Here is a 23,967-nt window from a genome sequence, read left to right as displayed (position 1 = left end):
TACTTTTTCCTTTTCTTCCTTTCAATAGAAAACATGTCCTATCAAAGGAATGTCCTTTGCTCCTGGTTCCCGTGTGGAGCAGCAGCTCCCTTCTGCTGGCTGAGCTGCTCAGGCAGAGCCCGGCAGCTCCTGCACCTGCAGGGCTGAGGCTTTTCCCCGTTACTGGGCACAGACTGATGGAGCAGCACTGCCGAACTCAGGCACACAGAGGCACCAGCAGCAGCTGCCTTTGGCCACCTGAGGCTCCAAGGCCCAAACTCTGAGCAGCCAGGGCTGGAAGAGACTGGCAGGATCTGATCCCTGACTCTGGGCCAGGGCTGCACAAATGACCCCACAGCAGCAGCAGCAGCAGATGGAGCTGACTTTGAGCACAGCCCCTGCCCCTCTTGCCTCCCGTGTGCAGCGGTGTCACAGCAGCCTGAGGCACCTGGGAGCCCCCAGTGCCAGCAGGGACTGGAGATGGCAGCTCTGGGCTCCTGGAGGCTGTGCAAGGAACGGAGCTGGGCACTCCCTGTCCATGGGGAGCTTCCAGATGGAAAAGGCTGCTGTGCCCAGGCAGCTCCAAGGGCACAGAAAGGAGGCTGTGGAGCACTGGATCTGTGCCAGTGCCACAGTCCTGGGCAGCAGCCACCGAGCCGTGGGGGAACAGAGGGCACAGCACGAGGGACAGAACCAGGCAAGGGCAGAGACTGGAGAGAGCCAGGCCTGGGAGCACGAACAGCTGCTCCATTGCACTCTTGAAGAAAGCTCTTGGCTGGTTCAAAGTGCTGAAAGGCGTGAAGGGCAGAGAGGAGGCCGCAGCAAACAATGCTCCTGTTTGCACAGCCTCCCCTCTTCATGTTCCAGAAGGAATTGCATGGACTGTGTTCTTCTCTCCGAGTCAACTCGTTCAGAATGAGCAGCTCAGCACCAGGAACTGAAGGAGCTGAAGCCTCAGGCCACAGGAGCTGGGCAAGAGGGAGCTTTTGGAGCAAAGGAATTCTGCTAAAATAGCCCCTACTGAATGCAGTGGATATAATCATGGAATCACAGAATCCTTTCTGTTGGAAAAGCCCTCTGAGCTCAGCCAGTGCAAACACTCACCCAGCAGTGCCAAGCCCAGCACTAAACCGCGTCCCTGAAGTGCCAAGGCCTGGACACCAGCCCTGAGTGAGGCCTGGACAGCAGGCCCTGAGCAAAAGGTGGCCTCTGGATGAACCTTCCAAGCAAAGGTTCTCTTTGTATCTGCTCCCTGATGAAATATGCATGGTCATTAGGCCCTGTAATAGATGTAGCCACTCATTAGTGAAACATGTCTTGACCTTTGTGTATTTAGAAGCCAGACAAGGCCATGAAATCTGACATCTGGCCTTATTTGAGGCTGTATGGTCTAAGTCAGCTCCCTTGGTTCCTCCTTGAGCCCTGGCCAGGCTTTGGGAGGGACCCAAGAGGAGGATGAAAGCAGATGTTGCCACCCTAGCAGTGCTGTCAGTTTGTTCATTCAGCACTGTCAGAGCTGGGCCCTCTCCCAGTGGGGCTGGAGCCTCACCTGGGGCTGGAGGCACCTGCAGGAATTCCCAGTGCCCAGGAGTGGCTCTGCAGCCCTTGGCTGTGACAGCTTCCCCAGCTGCTGTGTGGGTCTGGGGGATGGTAAAGGCTGAGGGTAAATGCTGCTGGATCTTTCTTAATCACTGCTGCAATCTGTGATGGGGATTGTTGGGTGCATTGCTGAGCTGCTCCTTTTGTGATTCTTTGCTGCTCTGAACTGCAGTGAATGACACTGATTCCTTCAGTTGGAGTCTGTGTCTTTGGTGCTGACCCTGCCCACTGGTAAAACAAAACTGGCCCAGTCTGGCCAGATCCCAACAAAATGTCACTTGTTCAGTGTCAATGTGAGGAATCAGTGCCATCAGAAATTCCCAGCTGGGAAGCCCTTCCCTGGAGTTCCCTGGCTCAGGAGTGGGCTGAGGTCGGAGCCCTGTGGGAGCAGTGGGGCAGTTGGGTAAAAGAAGCTGCACCCCTGGATGGCTTCAAATGCATCCAAAAATTGCACATGGAAAAGGAAAAGACCTTGTGGGTTTGGGCAGACAAAGCTGAATTTGCTGAGAGCACATAGGAAACAGCACCTTCAGGAGGAGCAATTATTGTTGGAATGCTCCCACATGGAGCAACAGAAGAAAGTTTTAATCTTGAGCTCAGATGCACTTGTGCAAGTGAAATATCAATATAATAAATAAGTATATACGTATTTATAGGATAATAAGACCTTCATGTTTATATTTATAGATTTTTATAGATATATATTTCTATATCTAGATATCTATATCTACATTTCTATATCAATATGTACATGTAAAATAAGAATAATGTGAAATATTGACAATAATAATGTGAAATGCTGACAATAGTAATTTGGTATCTTTGGCTGTTCAGGGATGTAACACTAAATACCCTACAGAACAGAATTGGCCAGGAACCTAATGTCAGTGGTCAACTTTCTGAGATTGTATACAACGGAAAAAGGAGAAAGAGATGAAATTGGCTATTTTTACAGGGTGTGCTGATACTGTGATGCAGAGTGCTTTGTCTGTTCCTGAGAAAAATACAGTGATTAAGCCTGCAGGGTTTTTAATGTACCAGATTATGCACAAGCTGCAGGATTGGTTGAAAGGGTGAAGGGGTTGTTAAAAGAGCAGTTGGAAAAATGAGGAGATGAGAACCTTTGTCCATGGAGAACCCATCTCCCAGATGTGCTCCATGCCCTTACAATGGCCCACGGGGGAAATGGAACCCCCTGGCTGTGCACGGCTGCCCCCAGTTTGCAAATCCAGCCATGGGCAGTGAGACTTGGGCTGCCTGGGAAATTGTTCTGGCTGTGATGGCCCCTGACAGGGCCAGCCCAGAGGCTGCAGGGCTGGGCCTTCATGCATTGGAATTAATGAGGAGAAATTCAAAGCAAATGAGAGCTATCAGTACTGAAACAGGAATTCAGATTCCTCCAGGACACTTTGCTTTGATAACTGCTCCCTTGGAGCTTGGCCTTGCGAAGTGTTCCTGTCATGGCAGGAGGAAATGATGCAGAATATGCAGGAGAAATCACAGTAATTCTATAAACAATAATAAACAAGATTGGATTGTTCAACCCCATGACAGGGTAGCACAATTATTGATTTTGCAATTTTAAGAACAATTGTGAAAACAGGAGATCCACCTCCAGTCACCACCGTTTGTGGAGATAAAGGGTTTGGATGCAGCAGTCCCAATAATGGAGCCGGAGTGTGGGTCCGGAGGCCAAATTGCCCTCCCAAGGCAGCTGAAGGAGCAGCTCCTGGGAAAGACAACACTGAGTCCTTAACCCTGGGCAGGAACAATGGGAATGTGTCCCTGCAGCCAGGGATTCTGTGTGAGAACAATTAGATCTGCCAGGATATGGTTTTACACATCCTGCCAGACCAGATCTCCCTGTTTGCCCCAAGGGCCCCTGTGGAACATGCTCTGATCCACAGGGCTTCATGGGAAGGCTGCTGTGACACTGAGGGACTTGCACAGGAATTCCATCCAGGAGCCTGGGTGCCCCTCAGGGACTGGGACCCGGCCCCTTCCAGCCAGAGGGGAAAGGGCCCCCCAGGCCTTGTTAGCCACAGACAGCATGGGAAAGCTGAACAGCAAAGGACCTGGGGGCATTATTCTGGAATTAAAAAGGTGCCAGCTCCATGCACAACAGAATTCTTGTTCCTAACTGGAATGTGATTGAAAAAAAAGAATGAAGAACAGTGTCACTAAAGTACTACTGGTATCTGTAAGGTGTACCTTGATTGTCAGCCACAATCTTTGTCTCCACAAACACCTCTAGTGTTTCACCAAGGAATTGGTCATGAAAATGTAATGATGGATTATGATGGATTGCTGAGCTTCTTTTGTAATTCTTTGCTAATGATGATGTGCTTTGCTGAGCTTATCCTTTTGTAAATCTCTGCAGCTATGCATGATATAAATGACACAATTCCTTAAGTTGGTGTCCGTGTCTTTGGTAGTGACCCTGCCCACTGGTGAAACAGGGCCCCCTCTTGCCTAAGTGTTACCTGAGAAGGCAAAAGCCCTCCCTCCAAAATTCCCCCCTTCCCCCCTTCACACCCTGAGCATGATGTGCTCTGGTCTGGGCTATGCCCGGGCTCAGTTGGGGTCCCCTGTCCTGGCTGTGTCCCCTGCCCAGCTCCCCCGCAGCCCCAGCCCCTCCCCAGCGTGGCTGGACGAGGGGCAGGACAGGCCTTGGCTGTGCTGCAGCTCAGCAAGAACAAAACCATCTCTGCGTGCCCAGCCCTGTGCTCAGCACCCGGCCCAGCAGGGTCTCAGTGCCAGGGGCTGTGCCCTCAGTCCCTGCCAGGGGTTTCCATGGCAACTGCCAGGCCAGGTGACCCAGGTGTCTCCCCCAGTGCTGGTTGCCATTGAAACAGTGCCCAGCCCCGCCCCTTTCTGTCTGGCTGACCTGGCCTTTGGCCCTGGCAGTGCCGGTGGCTGCTGGTTCCTGGTGCCCGAGCGGCCAGCGCGGCACAGGGCAGGTGGCCATGGCACAGCCCCCAGCAAGGGATCCCCTCTGGCTCTGGGCACTGACACCAGCCCTGAGCAAGGGCCCAGGGCAGCTTTTCATGGCCACCAACCATCACAATGGCTCCAGGCATTGGTTGCCATGGCACCAAACCAAGGAACGGGTCCCCGTGGACGTTGCCATGGCACCTGGTGGCACCAACGAGTGTCACTGCAACTGTACCTGGAACAGCCCTGGCACCGCATTTTCCTGAGGGTTGCCGTGGCAGCTGGGGACAGCAACAGCTGGGGCTCTGCAAGGGCCCTGGGGCACACGGGAAGGAGCAGCAGAGCAGGGGCTGATCCATCCCCAGTGCGCTGCACAGCCCAGGGCGGTGTCCCAGAGCGTCCTCATAGAGCTGCCAACAACATCCCCCCTCTGCAGCCCTGGCCTCTCCCCCAGCTCACACAGGTGCCCCATCCTTGCAGGCACAGACACGGCAGCACTGGCTCAGCAGCCCCTGTTTGCGTTGCACACAGCAGGGGGAGCACCCCCATGCTGTTGCTGTGGTGACATGAACCTGAGGGAGAACAAATGCCATCAGCCCCTGGGGCCAGCAAGGGCTGGGGGACACTAGGGAAACCACTCAGCTTTGTCCTGGCCTCTGCACTCAGCCAGAAAGTTTGTTCCCATCAGCTGGGAGTTTCCTGTCCCACTGCAGACGCTGTTGCTCAGAGCCAGGGCTGCCTGGCAGCCACCTCCAAACTGCCCTGAGCATTTCCTTGGCTTCACTTTCCTTTACTTTCTTTACTCTTTGCTTTCTTTACGCTTCCTGCTACACATTTCTTCTTATTTTCCACCCCTGTTCCCTCCCCTGCAAACAGCCCATCTCTGTTTGCCCTTTCCTCTCTGGCCCCACTCCCTATTGAAGTTCCTGACTTGGCACCATGGGAACGTCCCTTGGGCAGCAGGATCATCCTACAAGTGCTGCAGGAATTGTCTGCAGGCTCCTGCAGTGTCTGGTGCTGCTCCCTTGCCAGCAGCACCCCAAGCCAGGGGGGCACATCTGGGCTGCTGTGTCTGGCTCTGGGGCTCCCTGTTTTGGGCAGTGAGGAGGAGCTGCAGAGGCTCCTCTGGACTGACAGGATGGGCTTTGGGGCTGGCAGGAGAAGCTGAGGGACCTGGGCTGCTGGAGCTCCTGAAGAGGAGGCCCAGGGCTCCTCCTGCAACTGCTCCAAGGGTGGTTTCAGAGAATCACAGAATCAGCAAAGGTTGGGAAAGACCTTGGAGATCATCAAGTCCAACCTGTGCCCTGACACCGCCTTGTCTCCCCTGAGCCTCCTCTTCTCCAGGATAAACAACTGCAGGTCCCTCAGCTGCTCTTCACAGGAGTTGGTAGCTTGTGTTCCAGACCCCTCCCCAGCCTTTTTGCCCTTCTCTGGACACGCTCCAGCCCCTCCATGTCCTTCCTAAATTGGGTGGCCCACGACTGGACACAGCACTCGAGGTGCTGCCCAAGCAGTGCTGAGCACAGGGGAACAATCCCTGCCCTGCTCCTGCTGGCCACACCATTCCTGATCCAGGCCAGGAGCCTTTGGCCTTCTTGGCCCCCTGGGCACACTGCTGCCTCATGTCCAGCCTGCTGTCCATCAGTCCCTGCAGGTCCCTTTCTGCCTGGCTGCTGTCCAGCCACTCTGTCCCCAGCCTGTAGCACTGCAGGGGTTGTTGTGGCCAAAGTGCAGGACCCAGCACTTGGACTTGTTAAACCTCACCTTGTTGGATTTGGTTCCTGGATCCAGCCTGTCCAGGGCCCTGTGCAGAGCCCTCCTACCCTCCAGCAGATCCACACTCACACCCAGCTTGGTGTCATCTGCAAATTTGCTGATGCTGGACTCAGTCCCCACATGCAGATCATCAGTGCAGACATTGAAATCCACGCTGGCTGGCTCTGACCCCTCGGCCATCCTGTGGGTGCCCTGTGACGGCACTCAGGGTGATCTGTTCCATAACCTTTCTGGGCACCCAGGTCAGGCTGACAGGCCTGGAGTTCCCCAGATCCTCCTTCCAGCCCTTCTTGGCGATAGGCTCACATTGGCACCTCCAGTCCTCTGGGCCCTCCCTGCTGAGCCAGCACTGATGGTAAATGATGGAGTGCAGCTTGGGGAGCTCATCCACAGCTCCCTCATCTCCCTGGGATGGATCCCATCTGCACCCAGAGACACCTGTGAGCATCTGAGTGGCTCAGCAGGTCATCAACTGCTTCCTCCTGGATTACAGGGGCTGTTCTGCTCCCTGTGCCCATCTACCAGCTCATCAGAGCACTTGTCCTGATGACAGCCTGCCCTAATATCGAAAATTGAGAGAAACAAGATGTTAAGTAGCTCTGCCTTCTCCTTATCTTTAGTGTCTATATACCCTACTGAATCCAATAAAGAGTAGAGGTTTTCCTTACCCCATGTTTTGCTATTAATTTAATTGTGGAAACATTGTCTATTTTTTTTTCACAGAAATGGTCAGGTTAAACTCTATTAGAGCTTTCACCTCTTGACTTTTTTTCTGCACGACTTCACAACATCCTTAAACATTTCCTAAGCTGCTTAACCTTCTGTCCAAAGTTGATGCACCTCTTGTTACCCTTGAGCTCCCACAAAATCTCCACGGCCAGCCAGGCCAGTCATTTTCCTCACTAGCTCGTCTTTTGCCACACTGGGACAGGCTGCTCCTTCCCCTTAAGATTACTTCCTTGAAATGTGTCCATCCTTCCTGGACCCCTTTGTTTTTAAGGGATGTTTTCCTTCAAAAAATCAGGACCTAATTTGGTACTCCCAAAATCAGCATCCTAAACAGCCCAAAGTCTTCCCTTCCTAATTCCCCTGTAGAAATTTTGTTGCTGCCCCTCCTTCTTTCCCAAAACATTGAAAACTTAATTATTTCATGGTCACTGTGCCCCAGGCAACCTCTGAGCACCACATCTGCCACCAGCCCTTCTCTGTTTGTGAACAGTAGCAGACAGAACTTTCCTTGGCAGTGGGAGTGTTACCAAAAACTTAGTAAAATAGAAAACTCCTTAACACCAATGCAGCATTAAAAAGCAGCATTATTTATTCAGGGGGATGCACGGGGGACAGCTCCTCCCAAAGCCCTTCAGGCTGAGTAAAGGAAAGTTTCTGTTTACAGTCTGTATATTGCACACATATTCATTGATTTTCCCAGACTAAACATAAATATGATAATGGTTTCCCCAAATTCATTCACATATTTCCCCTCCCCTTCCCCATGTGTTCTTCTGTCCTGGGGGGTCTCTCTGGTGGTCCCAGGTGGTCGTGGACCCCAATGTTCCAGCGGGCCTGGCTGAGCTGGCAGGACACTGAGGCTGCTGAACTTCCAGTTCCCCTTCTCACACAATGGGCATTGTGTGGTTTCCACAGGCCTGGGGTTTTGGAGAACAAGCTCCAGGTGTCAGCTCACCTGGTGGAGACAATTTATCATCTGGTAACATGAGGTCACAGAGTGGGCTTTGACATCACAGAGCGGGTTATTTGAGGTGTTTGAGCAGCTATGACATCATATACTGCCCCTGTGACATCACAGAGCCATCTGTCACATCAGAGGGCAGAGGTCTGACATCACAGAGCAGACTGTGATATCACAGAGTTGGCTGTGACCAGCTGTGACCAGCCATCAGAGATCAGCTGTGTGACATTGGAGAATGGGCTGTGACATCACAGAGCAGGCTGTGACATCCCAGAGGGGCTGTGTGACATCCCAGCAGGGCTGTGTCAGGTCACTGGGTTGGTCACTCTGCCCCAGCTCCCCCTCACAGTTTCTCCCAACAAGTCCAATGCTGTTCATGCCCAGCAGGGTCCCTGTCCCCCGGGATCCCCCCGGCCCACCTGGAGCCACAGCCTCCACCAAAGGATGTTCCACAGGATACACCCCAGAGCCTGACAGGGGACAAGGGGCCAGGGCTGTGTGACCAGGACATCAAGGACAGGGATTATCCAGGTCACTGTGGCCTGGGTTGGGTTCCCCAAGCTAGGAAAGATGTCTGGCAGCTGGAGCAGGGTCTGGGAAGGGCCTCCAAGGTGGGGCTGGAGCCCTTGGGCTGTGAGCAGAGGCTGTGGGAGATGGGCTTGTCCAGCCCAGAGCAGGGAAGGCTGAGGGGCTCCTCATCCCAGCCTGGCAGTGCCAGCGAGGAGGGGATGGAGAACACAGAGCCAGGCTCTTCACAGGGGGCTGGTGGGAGACAAAAGCCAATGGGTGGAAGGGGAAAGAGGAGAGATGAGCCAGGGCATGAGGAGATGAAATGAGTCAGCTTTTTTTAGCATTTCCTCAACACCAAAAGCAGCCTTACCTCCCATCTCCATCCACCACTGACAGCTTGGCAAATCAGGAATTTTTGGAGCTGTTTTGCACCCACTCCAGGATGAGCATGCTGATACAAAAACTTAATTGTTCTTTTGTCAGAAATTAATTTTAGTATGGAAATCACCTGTGAATGGTGGACTCATCAGATGCTGCTGGGACGTTGCACATATCTCAGGGAGGATTGTGATTGGTTTCCTGTTGGAAATGGTGTCCTGTTCAACTGGGGCCTGTTTGCCATGAAGAGAAATTTTCTGTGCCTCTGAGTGTCACCAGTTCCACAGCCCCCAAAAGACACAAACGTGATGAGTTGTGGTTCCCACTCTAGTGGTAGCACTTGGACCTCCCTCCATAGCCAGAGCAGAGCTCCCTTATCCCACAAAGTCCCTGGCAATGCAGGGATGAAGGAAACAGGACAGGCTGTGGGGATCAGGGGCAGGGTAGGGCCAGGGATTTGGGGTGGTTGTAAGCCCAGGGTAGGACCCGGCCCTTGGCTGTGGTGAACCTCATCCAGTTGTCCTGGGCCCATGGCTCCATCCTGTCCAGATCCCTCTGCAGAGCTTCCTGCCCTCCAGCGCAGCCACACTCCCACCCAGCTTGGGCTCACCTGGGAACTGGCTGAGGATACTCTCGATGGCCTCATCCAGATCAGCAATAAAGAGATTGAACTGACCTAGCCCCAGTTCTGAGCCCTGGGGACACCCCTGGATGTGACTCCATTCCTCAGCTGCTCTGAGTGCCAGGGATTGGATGAGGGAAATGGTGAGGAGGAGATAGAGACAAAGTGTGATTGATTGTCAGCCATGAAGGGTCTGGATTTTCATATCTGTTCAGACTGCATGAAGAGGTGCTGGGGATTAATATCAATTGGACATTGCTGATATCAATCTATGAACAAAATAAGAAAACAGGAAAAAACAATTCTCTCTGCATTGCTTTAAATACAGTATATTCACATTAAATAGACTTCTGAAATCTGTCTAATTAACCAAAGAACACATGAAAACTTAGATTATTCCCAAGGGCTTTTCTTGTTCAGCTGTGTTAGGAAGAAATATTTATTAGCCTTTTACATTGAATTTCTGAACGGAAGACCTCAAGAAAAAAGAGGCCTCTGGAGAAATAAAATTCATCATCAACCTCCAAGTGGCTGAGAATCCATCCCCATCAGGGCAGAAATGAACAGAAATGGGAACAGCTTTTTTGCAGGCCCAGCTTTGGCATGGGCCCTGGGCCTGCGGCAGGAGCAGCTCTTGAGGGCCCCAAGGCAGTGGCTCGTGTTCTGTCCTGGGCAGATGGGATGGCAGCAGGGGCTGCAGAGCCCTCAGCACCTCAGCCCAAGGGGAGCAGGGCAGCCAGGGAGCCTCCTTTGGCCTTGGCCAAACACCTTCCCCCATGGCTGGGGCTGAGTCCTGTGGCAGCTGCAGCTGCTGCTGTGCCCTTGCCAGGGGCTGAGGCCGTGGGGCAGTGCCCAGAGCAGCCTGGCCTGAGCAGAGCTGTGGGGCCAGAGCCGCCTGGGCTGGGCTGGGGAGAGGCCCTTGGTGCTGCCCAGAGCTCAGGGCAGCTGGCAGAGCTTGCAGGGAGCTGGGCTTGGCTCAGAGAGTCTGGCCCAGAAACCATCAGTGTCCATCTCAGCCTGGCTGAGCGTGCAGGGGCAGGACTCAGGCCAGGCCTTGTGGGGCAGGGCCAGCACCTGTGCAAGGCATTGCAAACAGGCAAGTGGCCCAGAGAGGAGGCTGCTCTGTGCTCTTGGTGGCATGAACAGAGCAGGGAGGGGGCGCAGGACATTTGCCAGCACCAGCCTCTGTGCCCATGCATTGGCAGCCCTGGCTGCTGAGCCCAGCTTTGGCCTGGGCTGAGTTTGGCTGTGGCCCAGCTCCATCCTTCTGCGGGGCTCAGGGCCTGTTCCTGGCCATGGCCAGCCCTGGCTGCCTCTCTGCTGGCCCAGAGGCCGGCAGAGCCCGGGGCAGGGCTGTCTGTGCAGCCCCACAGGTGCCAGGGGCTCTGCAGGAGCTGGCAGAGGCTGCCCAGCAGGGAGGCCATGGGGCACAGAGCCCCAAGGCTGCTGTGGGCACCACGGCACAGGGGCTGTTCCCAGCCGCAATGCTCCTGGCCTGGGCTGGGCCTGCACAGGGGCTGGGCCACCATGGCTGGGCCAGCACAGGGCCACAAAGGGGCCACGCAGCCGCTGCCGGGGCTGACAGCAAGGCCAGGCACACACAAGCAATTGCTGAGCATGGCCTGTGCTGGCCAGGCCTGACTGTGCCAAAGGCAGAGCTCAGCTGCCCTGGGGGCTGCAGCAACAGTCCCAAGCCCAAAGAGCCTCCATGGCTGTGCTGGAGACCAAGGCTGCAGGAGGGAAATGCAGTGCTGCTGCGGGATGGAGAGGACATTGATTTCCAGCACACACCTCAGCTCTCTGATGATCCCGGCACCATGCTGGGCCCTGTTTCAGACTGGAGCAGAGCAGATGTTGATGGGATAGGAGCCCTGCGGGGCTGTCAGGGACCTGTAGCTTGCAAGGTGCTCTGCTCTCCCTCAGGTGCTCTCGGAGTGATCCAATCGAAGCTGGGCACCTCAGGGCACAAGTGGCCCTGCCTTTTCACGGGCACACAACTGATGTCTGCCTGGAAAGGGGCTCAGGTTTTAATACCTGTTAGTTCCATAATATACAAGCAAATATTGATTATCTGTGCAATTTGAATACTCTTAAGGAATGGCAACCTTTTCCCACCAGAAACGGGGATTTCCTGGAAGCGTACTGATGGCAGGAGAAGAAATACTGATCTTCCCATCTACTTGTGTCACCAATAATTAGTCTATTATTTAATCCATCTCTTTTTCATCAAGTGCTTCCATCTCTCTTGGTTAAATGGCCATGTCTAAGGACATCTCTTCACCAGACCAACTGGATATTTCTTCTTGCCACTGGTCCCAGATTTCCTCCACCTGATGCTCTGTGGTCATTCAAGTGCCTCATAACTGACTGGTTTCATGCTTTGAGCTTCAGGGAGTTGCCCAAACTTTCTGAAATTTAAATAAATATCACGTAAGGCGACATCGTAATTGTCTTTATATCTATCACAGAATTACCTTTTCTTATATCTATGTCTAAAACTGTTCCTGCATTAAAATCTGATGGGGATGGTGGACATGTCAGATGCTGCTGGGACATTCCAGAGAGCTGAGGTAAGAGCTGTGATGGTTATTAAACTGTTCAAATATTCAATTTGTGTTTGTTGGCACGAAACCTTTCTGTGCCTCTGAGAGTCACCAGTCCCTGAGCCCAAAGGACACGAACCTGATGAGCTGTGGCTCCCAGTGCAGGGGCACTTGGACCTTGGCTCTGTGCAGGAGAGCTCTTCATCTCTTTTCTCACTTTTCCACCCTCTGGGTATTGAGGGAGCTCCTGACTTCAGTGTGTGACTAGTGTGTGCAAACAGTGAATCTGGGCAGAATTGGGGCAGGGAGGGTTTGCACGGGAGGATCTGTTGGGATCTGTGCTGGGCACAGAAGGTGTTTTCCATTGCTCTGAGATGTCTGCTGTGCAAAGTGGATTTAATACCTTGCAGAGGAATGATTTTGGCATATGATGGAGCTGTGCCTTCCCTTGGCTTTGTTGGCTGACAAGAAATGAACATCCCTCTGTGTCTCGGGCAGCTCCTTCTCCAAGGAAAGCAGGTGGGAGCTGGAGCCAAGGAGCTGAAAGCTGCAGGTGCAGCCTGGGCTGGAGGGAGCTCAGATTGGCACAAGGCTGCTCTGAGTGCCAGGGCTGGGATGGGGGAAATGGTGGGGTGGGTGTAGGGACAGAGTCTGATTGATTGTCAGCCATGAAGTGTCTTATGTCGCAGAGAACTTTTATGAAAAAATCCTTTCTTTAGGATTTTTCCTCCTCAGAAGCTGAGAGACCTCAGGAACCAAATGTAAACAATGATTATCTGCTGCTGTGGAAGGCAACATGTAGATCTCTGATTAGTCTCATGTAGTTGTGTGTAATTAATGGCCAATCACAGCCCTGCTGGCTTGGACACGGAGCTCGAGCCAGAAACCTTTGTTATAATTTCTTTCTTTTCTCTTCTTACCTAAGCCTTCTGATGAAACATTTTCTGCCATTATTTTATATAGTTTTAATGAATTATATATCATAATATAATAAATCAAGCCTTCTGAAACATAGAGTCAGATCCTCATCTCTTCCCTCATCCAAGAACCCCTGTGAAAAACGTCACAGTCTTGATTTTCATATCTGTTTCAACTACATGAGGAGGTACTTGGATTCAAAGTCAATTGGAGATTGCTATTAACAGGGGAAAAAAAAAAACCTAAATAAGACCTAAAAAATGTTTTCTCGCTGTCTTTTTAAATAGAATATATTCAGTTGAATGCACTTATGAAATCTTTCTTTGTTAACCACACAAGATTTGGAAACTGAAATAAAATTGTCCCCAGAGGCTTGGCTTGTTAAGGTGTTCTGAATGGTAATGAGCCCTGGGACACTGAATTCCTACACTAAAGAGCTGAAGGGTGAACAAGCCTCTGGAGCAGTACTTGGAGTCAGTGTCAATTGGAGATTGCACATTTTAATGAATGAACAGGAAAAAAAATTACAAGACCATAAAATATGTTTTGTCACTCATTTTAAAATATATTGCATTTAGTTTGGATATACTACTGAGATCTGTTGAATTAACCACAAATGGTTTGAAAACTGAGATCAGATTATTCCCAGAGGCTTGGCTTGTTAAGGTGTTCTGAATGTTAATGAGCCCTGGGACACTGAATTCCTGCACTCAAGAGCTGAAGGCTGAACAAGCCTCTGCAGCAGGAAAATTCAGCAGCAGCCTCCAAGTTGCTGAGGATGTCAGCAGCCCCCACTGAGGCCATCCCTGCCCAGGCACCGTGGGGGAATGGGCAGACAAGGAGAGCGTCCCTGGGGCTGGGGCAGCACAACTCAGAGGCACCAGGGGCTCCAGCTGGGAAATGGAGTGTGGAATGTGGCTGGGAAAGCCCTGCCTGGGCTGTGCCAAGCAGGACACACAAGCCCTGACTCCCCCCAAAAAGCTCACTCAAAGAGACATTTTAGAGGAATTACAATTGTTTGTCTCCTCTGAGTTAAACTCACTGGAGAAATACCAACAGGGTTCTCAGGGGCTCAAAACAAAAAAACAGTCTTTACTGAGAACTTTAGACAATGAGATAAAAATTGGCAAATGGTTTATTATGACATTGTAGTGGTTTTGGTTTGGTTAATTTAACATTTTTCTAATCTTGAGATTTCTTAATTAATGCATTGAAGAGTGTAATGGGTTTTAGTGTCAGTTTGTTATTTATGTATTAATTTTGTTGTGAGATAGGATTAGGAGAAAGGCAATGTAGGCCTAACATTTTAAAAGGCTATCAAGAAATTTTTATTAAAAGTAAATTCAAAAAGAAAAAAGTAGTAAAAATGAAAATAAATTCTTTAGAACACTGTTTTTTCTTTTTAAAGTTTTCTTTTTACTGCCAATGTAAAGTAAACTTAAAATTTCTAGGTATTTCCTATTTCTAGAATAGTCTTTTTTAAATTTACTTTGGGAGAGAAGTTTTTCTTGTAAATGTTATAAAGATTTTTTTACAAGAAGAAATTTTTTTTTTTTGATTCTTAATTCTGACATGGATAACATTTGTCTGAGGAACTCTTTTATTGTGAAGTTTTTGTTGCTACAAGCCTTTTTACAGCTTATAGATGAGCCATGTTGACTTATGGGGTATTTTTTTAACGATGAGTTCTTTAAGTGTAAAAGTTTTTATTTTTTATTTTTAAATTATTTTTATCTCTGCAAATAGAGATCTTCTCTTGGGGATACTGGATTACTTTTTTTTTTTTTCCCCTGTTTAAATGTACTATGAAAATACTGCTATTTTAACATTTGTTTAATTTTAGCATGCAGGTTTCTGTTTGATATTAATTTTTTTAATGGTTTTTTGTACTATAAAAAAAAGTTGTTTTTCTTTATAGTTTATAAAAGGATTTTAGTTTTATGATTAAGGTATTTTTTCCCCTTTTTTATTTGGGATTTAATTTCTTCATTACTGACTTGGATGTTTTTTTATTGTTTTTTTTTTTAATATGCATGTATTTTGTTGGGTTTTTTTTCTTTTACTTGAAGGAGGATTGAAGCACTGAAAGGACTAACACCTGACCTGCCGGTAACTTGTGGTGGAAGTTGTCGTTGGGTTGTGTTAGGATTGGTTTTATGGTTGGTTTTGGCTTTTTTTATGTTTAAGTTTTTAGTTGTAAGGTTATTTTGTATGGGTTGTAGGTTGTAGAGGTTTTTTTTTTTAGTTGTGTTGGGGGGAGGGTACTTGGTAAGATTTCAATAGCTGTGTCTTGCTTTGTTCTGGTTGGGGTTTTGTAGCCTCTTGTTTTCCTGTTGGGTAGTTGTTGGGGTTGGGTTTGGTTAGAATGGTGCCAATGTGGAGAGGGGCAGCCTGGGGAGGGGATAAGGGGCTCAGCCCACGGCAGGGCTGCTTGGTTTGGTTGGGTTGGGTTGGGTTTAGTTTGGTTTGGTTTGGTTTGGTTTGGTTTGGTTTGGTTTGGTTGAGATGGGGGCCAGGGCCAGGGCTTGCTGCTTCTTTGTTGACTGGAAAAGAAAGAGGAGGTTCCTGGACTTTTTCATCTTTAACATTTGTGTTTCACAGAGACATGTTCAGTATCTTAGTGGTTTAACAGATTGTCACTTACACGAAAAGTTTTACTTTTTAAAATTCTTCTCATCTCAAATCACAACAGACATTCAGTCAACATAAAAAACTTCTCAAAGCATTGACTTGAGCCATTCAACTACACAAATTCTAAGCCACTTCCATTTAATATTAATCAAAATTTGCAGGAGCACAGAAACAGAAGAAGACACAGAAAGAGAGAAAGACAAAAAAGATCCAGGGGAGCACACACAGAGCTACCAACTCCTGGATTCCAGCCCTGTTCAGGTGGAAATTCCAAGGGGAGGTAGGGTCAAGATGTGTGCTTGCCTTGTGGTCAGCCACCAATACCCCTTGGTCTTGCTGGGCCCTTCCCCCAGGTGGGCCTTGGGCTCATTTGGTCCCTCAGGAGCTGGGCTGGGGGCTGCAGAGGTGGCTGTGGAGCATTGCCTGTGCTGTGCCAGGGACTGGCAGCCACTGCTGGGCTGGGATAGAGGCTCTGGGGGGATTGGGGTTCCAGGGCAGGGCTGGGCTGGGCTTACAGGGCTGGGCAAGGCTGGATCTGCCCCTTCCTCCCTCACACATGAAATGTTTTGAGCCAAAAATCTCCTCCAGTCTGGCACAAAAGGCAATGTTGGAGGTGGAACCCCAATTCTGGCCATGGGCGCCTGAAAGAGAACGGCAGTTCTTTTCCATAGGAAGGAAAGCACAGAGCCCCAGTGTTTGGAAGGCAAGTGAGAGCCTCACAAGGCCAAGGCCAGCCAGACTTGAAAGGAAAGGCAGATTTTGTCTGGGAGCAGTCTTTGGATTTAGGGAATTTTGGAGGTGACAAAACAATCTTGGCCATGGACACCTGGAGAAGCAGGACATTCCTTTCCCAGAGCAAGGAAAGCGCAGAGATTTCCCCAGTGTTTTGAGGACAGATGGGAAGTGAGCCTTGTGAAACCACTGCAGCCAGATTTGTATTGCAATATTCCTACGGGAACAATCTCTGGATATAAGGAAATTCGGAGGAGAAATCCCAAATCTGACCATGGGTTCCTGTAGGAGAAGGAGAGTTCTTTTCCATAGGAAGGAAAGCATGGAGTCCCCGTACTTCAGCAGCAGATGAGAAGAGATCCTCAAAATGCCAGGGTCAGCTGGACCAGTCAGGTGGCCCCTGGGAGGCCAAACCAACCAGATCTGTTCTTTGTTCCTTTGGTTTTATGGGGCCCCACACTGTCACAATGGTGCCTTGGATCTATGAGGCCCCACAGTGCCATAATGGTGACCTGTTTCTATGGGGTCCAGCAGTGTCACAATGGTCCCTTGATTACAAGAAGACCTGCAGTGTCACAATAGACCCTTGGTTCAATGGAGTCCAAAGTGTCACAATGGCTCCTAGGTTCCAGAAGGCCCCACAGTGTCACAATGGTCCCACTGATTCCATCAGCCCTTGCAGTGTCACAATGATCTCCGTGGTTCCCCAGGTCCCACAATGTCATGTGACTCCTCTTTTCCATGAGCTCTGCAATGTCACAATGGACCTTTGGACCCTGGGGATTTGCAGTGTCACAATGGTCTCTTTGGTTCCACTGTGTCACAATGGACCATTGATGACAGGAGGCCACTCTGTGTCACCCTGGAGCTTTGGTTCCATGCAGGCCTGCAGTGTCACAATGAACCCTTGGTTCAATGGAGTTCCACAATGTCACCATGGCCTCGAGGTTCCGTGAAGCCCTGCAGTGTCACAAGGTCTCCTTTGGTGGCCCAGTGTCACAATGGACCACTGATGACACGAGGCCCTGCAATGTCACAATGGACCTTTGGTTCCATGCAGCCCTGCAGTGTCACAAAGGACGTTTGGTTTCAAAAGGCCCCACAGTATCACAATGGTGCTCTTGGTTTATGGGGACCCCCAGGGTCACAATGGTCTCACTGCTTCCATGAGGCCCTGCAGTGTCACAATGCTTTGCCTATTCCATGGGGCCTCATAGTGTCATAATGATCTCCATGATTTCATGAGTCCCCTCAGTGTCACAATGGCCCCTTGGTTCCATGAGGCTGTCAAGTGTCTAAGTGAAGTTAAATGCTGCTAAGAGTTGTTTTTTTGCTAAGTTTTTAAGTTTAATATAAGTTATAAGCTAAGTTAAATATTGTTAAGTGTTAGTCCTCTTTTAAATTGCTAAGTCATAGGTTATAATTTAAGTTAAATACTGTTTAGCAGCATTTAACTTTACTTAGACCTTGTGACTTACCTTACCTACACACCTGACTGACTCAGCTATCCAAGGCACTCCAACCCCTCAGAGAGCAGCATTTCTGCCACATTTCCCCAGCACAGGCACTCCTGTGTGCACACAGACACAAAGAGTCAGTGCAAGGCACCTGTGAGAAATTCCCCTGAGGACAGGGAATGCTCACTGAGGATCCTTTGGCATCTCCCCAGGGGGTGAGGGGTTGAGCCTGGAGGAGTGGGGGGATCAGCCCAGACTCTGTGTTGTTGTTCAGGATCCCCGAGTGCAGCAAACGGGAGAGTTCCCGGCTGGGACAGGCCCCACTCAGAGGGAGTCGCTGGCCCAGGAGTGTCACTATAAGACACAAAAGAACACAAGCTCACATCGTTGTTCTCAAGGTGAAGAAAAAAGGGGAAGTTTATTTTCTGACTCCAACATTTACAGCTTTCCAAAAGCGACAGTGGATTGGAGGGTGACAGTGACACCTCTCCAATGACACTGGACAAACCAACAGTCCATCAACTGTCTCCTCCAGAAAGGAATGCAAAACAATGAGTTATTTACAGAAAGTGTGTGAGAAAGTTCACTACAAGAATGTCAACATCAGAAGGCTTAGAAAATCTTAAAAAAACAGGGCAACATCTCACTGTTTTCCTTTAAAAAAGAAAAAAAAAGAAAATGAACAATATGATAAAGAAAATATGAACACTCTTCAGTGTCCACTTGCGGAGGAATCATCAGAGTGATCACTCTTATCATCTGCATCCGAATCATCACTCAATGATTCCCCCGCTTGATGCCTTCCAGGTTGGTCACGGTTTCCATCTTGCTCATCAGCTGGATTCTGTCTCTGCGGTTGCAGGTCAGGTTGAACAAACTTCGAAGGTACCCAGCTTACCGCAGTCTGTGTGGATACACAAGCATACCCGCGCCCCGAAGCGATAAGGTCATAGGGACCTTCCCACTGTTTGGTGACTAAATTCTGCACCTGTACCTTCACTCAAGGCTGATGTGCCTCGTCCGCAGCCTGCAACGAGAGATGGTGATTCAAAATGACAGGGTTATTTGAGTTCTGTAGCACAGTGAGATGATTTATTGTGCACAAGGCTTTTGCCAACCGACTTTGCGTGGTTTCAACCTGCATTCCCCGTTTTTGTTTTTGAAGAACCTGCTTCAGAGTACCATGAGCGTGTTCTACAATAGCTTGACCAGTTGGAGAATGAGGGATACCAAACTTGTGCGAGACACCCCACAACTGCAGGAACTGCCGCAACTTTTGTGATGTGTAAGCAGGACCATTGTTGGTTTTCACAGCAGAAGGCATGCCCAGAACGACATCCATCCTCCAGTGGGCAAGGACATCACGGGCCTTCTCCCCAGTGTGAGCCGAAGCCCACATCGCAGAGGAGAACGTGTTCACCGTGACATGCACATACTTGAGCCGGCCAAACTCGGCAATCTGGGTGACATCGGTCTGCCAAAGCTCCAAGGCCCTAAGGCCTCTGGGATTTACCCCAGCTGGAAAGGCTGAGCAAGTACATGGCAGTCATCAAATGACTCAACAATGTCACGAGCCTCAGTTGGCGTCAGCTGAAACTGCTTCTGCAGGGTATGTGCATTTTGGTGGAAAAACCCATGCAATGCCTTGGCCTGCGCGAGTGTATCAGGCTGAGGCGCTCCCCACGCTGGGTTAGCCAACTTGTCAGCCCTCGCATTACCTTCCACTATAAAGCCTGGAAAATTGGTGTGACTCCTGACATGCAGAACATAGAATGGATGAACCCGGGCCTGAATGGCACACCACAAGGTCTTCAGTAAATGAAACAAGGCAGGATTACTGACCTCCTTCAAAACGGAATGACCCAAACTCTGTGCAGTATTGGCCACATAGGCAGAATCCATGACCAGATTGAAAGGTTCCTGGGAAAATCAACCAATTGGGCTGACCCATCCTCATGAGCTTCCAGAACCTGCCACTCTGATTGGTCTCTCCAAGTAACAATGGCGTTTCCTGTTCTCCCTGAACCATCAGTGAAGACGGTGGGTCCTTGCACAGGTTCCTGGCTATTTTTGGGCCGCAAAGAGATTTGTGTGAATTTCACTATATGCAGTAGCCTATGACTGGGCAGATGACAAATGATCTGCCCTGAAAAATTTTCCAGAGCACTCTGCAGGCACACACTGTTTGCAAAGCTCCAGTCAAAATCCTCCCGTTGCACCAGGAGTATGATCTTTGCAGGATCCGCACCCATCAATTGCAAACACCGTTGCCGGCATTTGATTATCCAGCGATCAATCAGCTCAAACAATGCAGTTGCCGTCTTCTGCAGCTGATGGGGCAGGAAAACTGATTCCAACATGTGCGAGGAATGGGATCATTTGTCACTCCATTGGCCAATAATGCCCGTGGGATGCGAATCTGGAGTGGTGATGAACACAGTGACATCAACAGAGGAATCAATGCGATAAACTTGGCAAGCCAAAACAGCTTGCTGAACCACCTCCAATGCCATAAGCGCCGCAGGGGGCAGTGTGAGAGGCGACTTTAGATCAGAGTCTCTTTTCAACAAATCATACAGAGGAGACAGCTGTGCATCAGTTAGCGCCAAGTACAGACATGAACAAGTGATGACATCTACCAATTTCTGAGCATCCTTCAGTGTCTTCACGGAATGGACAAATTGCACCTCCTGTTGACGGATCATCCCTTCCAGAATTTTGACCCCCAAGTATTTCCAAGGTGGTTGTTATTGAACCTTTTCTGGAGCCACCTGCAGTCCATGAGCATGGAAAGCATCGAGCAACTGAGGCTGAATCCTCAGCAGCTCATCCTGGGTGGGCATACCCACCAGAATGTTGTCCATATAATGATACAGACGTGCATCAGGAAACTGCTTGCCAACTCCAGACAAGGCAGGAGAATTCTGCATGCCTCGGGCAAAGTCCTCCATTGATATCTCTGTGCGGGATCAGCCTCGATAATCGCTGGCACTGAGAAGGCAAACTTCGGACTGTCATCGGGATGCAAAGGAATCATAAAGAAATAATCCTCCAGATCCACAATGAGGACCGACCAGGCAGGGGGAAGCATGGTAGGCGATGGCGTGCCCACCTGCAATGTTCCCATGCTTTCCATCACGGCATTAACTGTTCGGAGGTGTCGCAACAACCTCCACTTCCCAGATTTCTTTTTGATGCAGAAGACAGGAGTGTTCCAGAGACTGGTAGAAGGCTCCAGATGACCCTGTGTGGGAATCCACAAAATTAGAGGATTTTGGGAAAGCTTCAAGATGCAGGCCTCAGACACAGCAGAACTGTGAGCAGAGCTATGCAGCAGCCATGAGATAGGTCAGCAGAAAAATTATTTAAACTGTAGAAAAGCAAGGGCAAATAGAACAATGGTCTGTGTATTAACACTTGTCTAGAATAGCTCTGTAAGCTACGGAAAGTTTATCTAGCAAGATATTAGGAAGATTAAAGCTTAATAATGGAGCTCTGTGCATTGTGTTTTAAGGCTTACAAGCAGGTATTGTATTCAAAATAAGAAAGCATTGTTTTAACCAAAGGTACGTGTGCTTATGGTGATTGGCTAGAACTGCTGTCAGTGTGCTTTTGCTTTGTGTGATTGGTCAAGAAACTTATAAAGTAAGTTGTAACATTAAGTTCCTGGTCTGCTGCCTGGAATGTGAGCTGCTGGCATCTTCCCATTGTCATAACCACATAATGAGACTGATGCTGAAAATTAAAGCAGCTCAAGGCACATTCTACAGCAGCCCTGCCTGGTTTGTGGTTTGTACAAAGCCCCCCTGCCGGCTTCACCCTGGTCCAACTGCTCCTACACCAGGTTCTGAAGGGCGACCAATTTATCTTGAGGGAGGGGCCACTGCTTCTCCCAGACAGATTTGTCCACCAGACACTGAATAGGAGGCGTAAGACACTCTGCGCCCTTCATCGCAGTGGCCCCCATCAAAAATCCGTCCCGATGCACACCCCCCAGACAGACAGAACATCCCTCCCCCAGAGGTTGGGAGGAGTTGAAGTAACATGAGGCCTAACCCAGGCTGTCTGTCCCTCTGGGTTTGAAACCAGCACTGGCTGCTCGCTCATGTAGCATTGTGCCGTCCCTCCCAGGCCCACGACAGACGTCCCCACCAGATCCAGGGGCCACTCTGGGGGCCAGAATGAAAGGGAGAGAACCACGATGTCAGCACTGCTTTTGAGAAGCCAGCAGAGGTGGATTTCTGATGGCATCGCACCAGGAACAGACAGGGTGCGCAGCATATCGGGACGGTCCTTTGTCAGGACAGCAGTCCAGTGAACTTGAGGCGGCTTCATGTTTCCCGAGCCCAGTAAAGCCTGGCCATTAACATGAACAGTCGCCTGGCAGATATTGGACATGTGATTCAGTCTACCACACCAACCTCATAAGAACATGGGGAATTTGACCTTCTGTGCTTTCTTCCCCCGCTTCTTGCCAGCCTGCGCAGTCCCCTGCTTTGGCTGCCTGCCCTGCGGTGCTGCCCAGATTGGCTGCACAGCGGCAGCCACGGCAGCCAACTTCCAACCCGAGGGGATGATGTCCGCACAGGCCTCCACCATCTGGGAGACAGTAGGAAAACCAGGCACCGCCACTATGACCCTCCTACAAGCATCATTCCAATTTCACCTCGCAAGGTTTGCAATCCCAATCCTCTTTGCCACAGGATAAGACACCTACCTCTCCACAGACGCAGTCAGCCTTGCTGCAAATGCCATGAAAGACTCATCAAATCAACCCCCTGGACAATGGTCACAAACGGCTGCCTTGGAGCAGCCATTTCCAGGGTCTGAACAATTGCTGCCGTGCCCAGCATGTGGCACTGGTCAAGCACAAGGGGATCGTATCCAGCCTGTGCTTGAACATTGGCATAAAGCCCTGTGCCCAACAGCATGTCAGTGACAACCCCACACCTGGGGTCCTGTGGCGCCAATGCAGCATTCTGCACCACCGCATGGGCCACCAAACGAGCCCACTTGGTCTCAAAAACACCAAACTGCACAAAGTCAAAAAGAGAATATGCCACACGATTGAGGTCATGAGGCGTCAGCACGTCCGTAGCAACCCTCCCGAGACTCTGCATAACCTCAGCCGACTCCAAACCATGCTGAGCAACCTCATCATGGACTTCCCTCTCCAGCTTATACAAAAGCGGTTCATAAGTGTTGTGAGTAACACCCCTGAGCATAGGGAAAGCCTGGGAACCCCCTGGCAAAGCCACAACACCTGCTGTGTCCTGGTACTTGGTCCCCACAGGGACAAGAGGCGATGACTGACTGGGAGCCAGGTCAACACCAGTCACCCCCACGCCCCCTGCAGCACTGGCAGAGCCAGAGGAGCCTGCTCTGTGACCTAGCAGATGCCGCGAGGAGGCAGGCTCAGACATCTCATTAGTCTTAGTTCTGGCTTCTTGCCAGAAACGCATGGGGGCCCTTGGACACACAGTCACCTGGCACGAGGGAAGCGTCCACAAATTCGACGAGGAGACGCCATGGCCCCGGGAACCCACCGGCCTCCCACCGGCTCTGTCGGAATTCACACTAAAGGTAAATACCTCAGAGCCCTGTCACGCCGCAGACCCGGCAGGGGGCGCCTTGGCGGGCACGGGTGCCAGCACGGCCTGCAAATCCAGTGTGGACTGGGACGATGTGATGGTGGTCACAAGGGTTTCCAGGATGAGAGAGAGACAAGAACGTTGACTCCATGATCAGAAGGCTTGATTTATTATTTTATTATATATACACTACATTGTATCTATACTAAAAAGAAATAGAAAGGAAAAGGTTTCTCAGGAGGTTAAGCTAAAAATAGAATTGAAAAGAATGAATAACAAAGATTTGTGTCTCAGCAGAGAGCAAGAGCAGCTCTGCCGTGAGTGGTCAGTAAATCCAAACATCCACAGGAGACCAATCATGGATCCACCTGCTGCATTCCACAGCAGCAGATAACCATTGTTTACACTTTTTTGCTGAAAGCTCTCAACTTCAGCAGGAAAAATCCTAATGAAAGGATTTTAATGAAAAGATGTCTGCAACAGGACGAGACCGGAGCAGGGCCCTGTCCCTGACATGGAGGAGGGGAGGGGTGCCGAGAGAGGTGCAGCCCGTGGAGCCGCATCACTGCAGAGAGCGGCACAAGGGAGCCTGGCACAGCCAAATCCA

At 50.2% G+C, this 23,967-nt stretch overlaps 1 pseudogene; it reads left to right on the top strand.

The window, feature by feature from the left end:
- LOC134433347 (serine/threonine-protein kinase pim-1-like) overlaps positions 1-23,967 on the top strand; it is a 78,674-nt pseudogene that overhangs the window by 9,748 nt on the left and 44,959 nt on the right.

The sequence above is a fragment of the Melospiza melodia genome, unplaced genomic scaffold, assembly GCF_035770615.1.
Source record: "Melospiza melodia melodia isolate bMelMel2 unplaced genomic scaffold, bMelMel2.pri scaffold_18, whole genome shotgun sequence".
NCBI lineage: Eukaryota > Metazoa > Chordata > Aves > Passeriformes > Passerellidae > Melospiza > Melospiza melodia.
The sequence above is the reverse complement of the archived record's forward strand: the minus strand, read 5'-3'. Positions and strand labels throughout refer to the sequence as shown.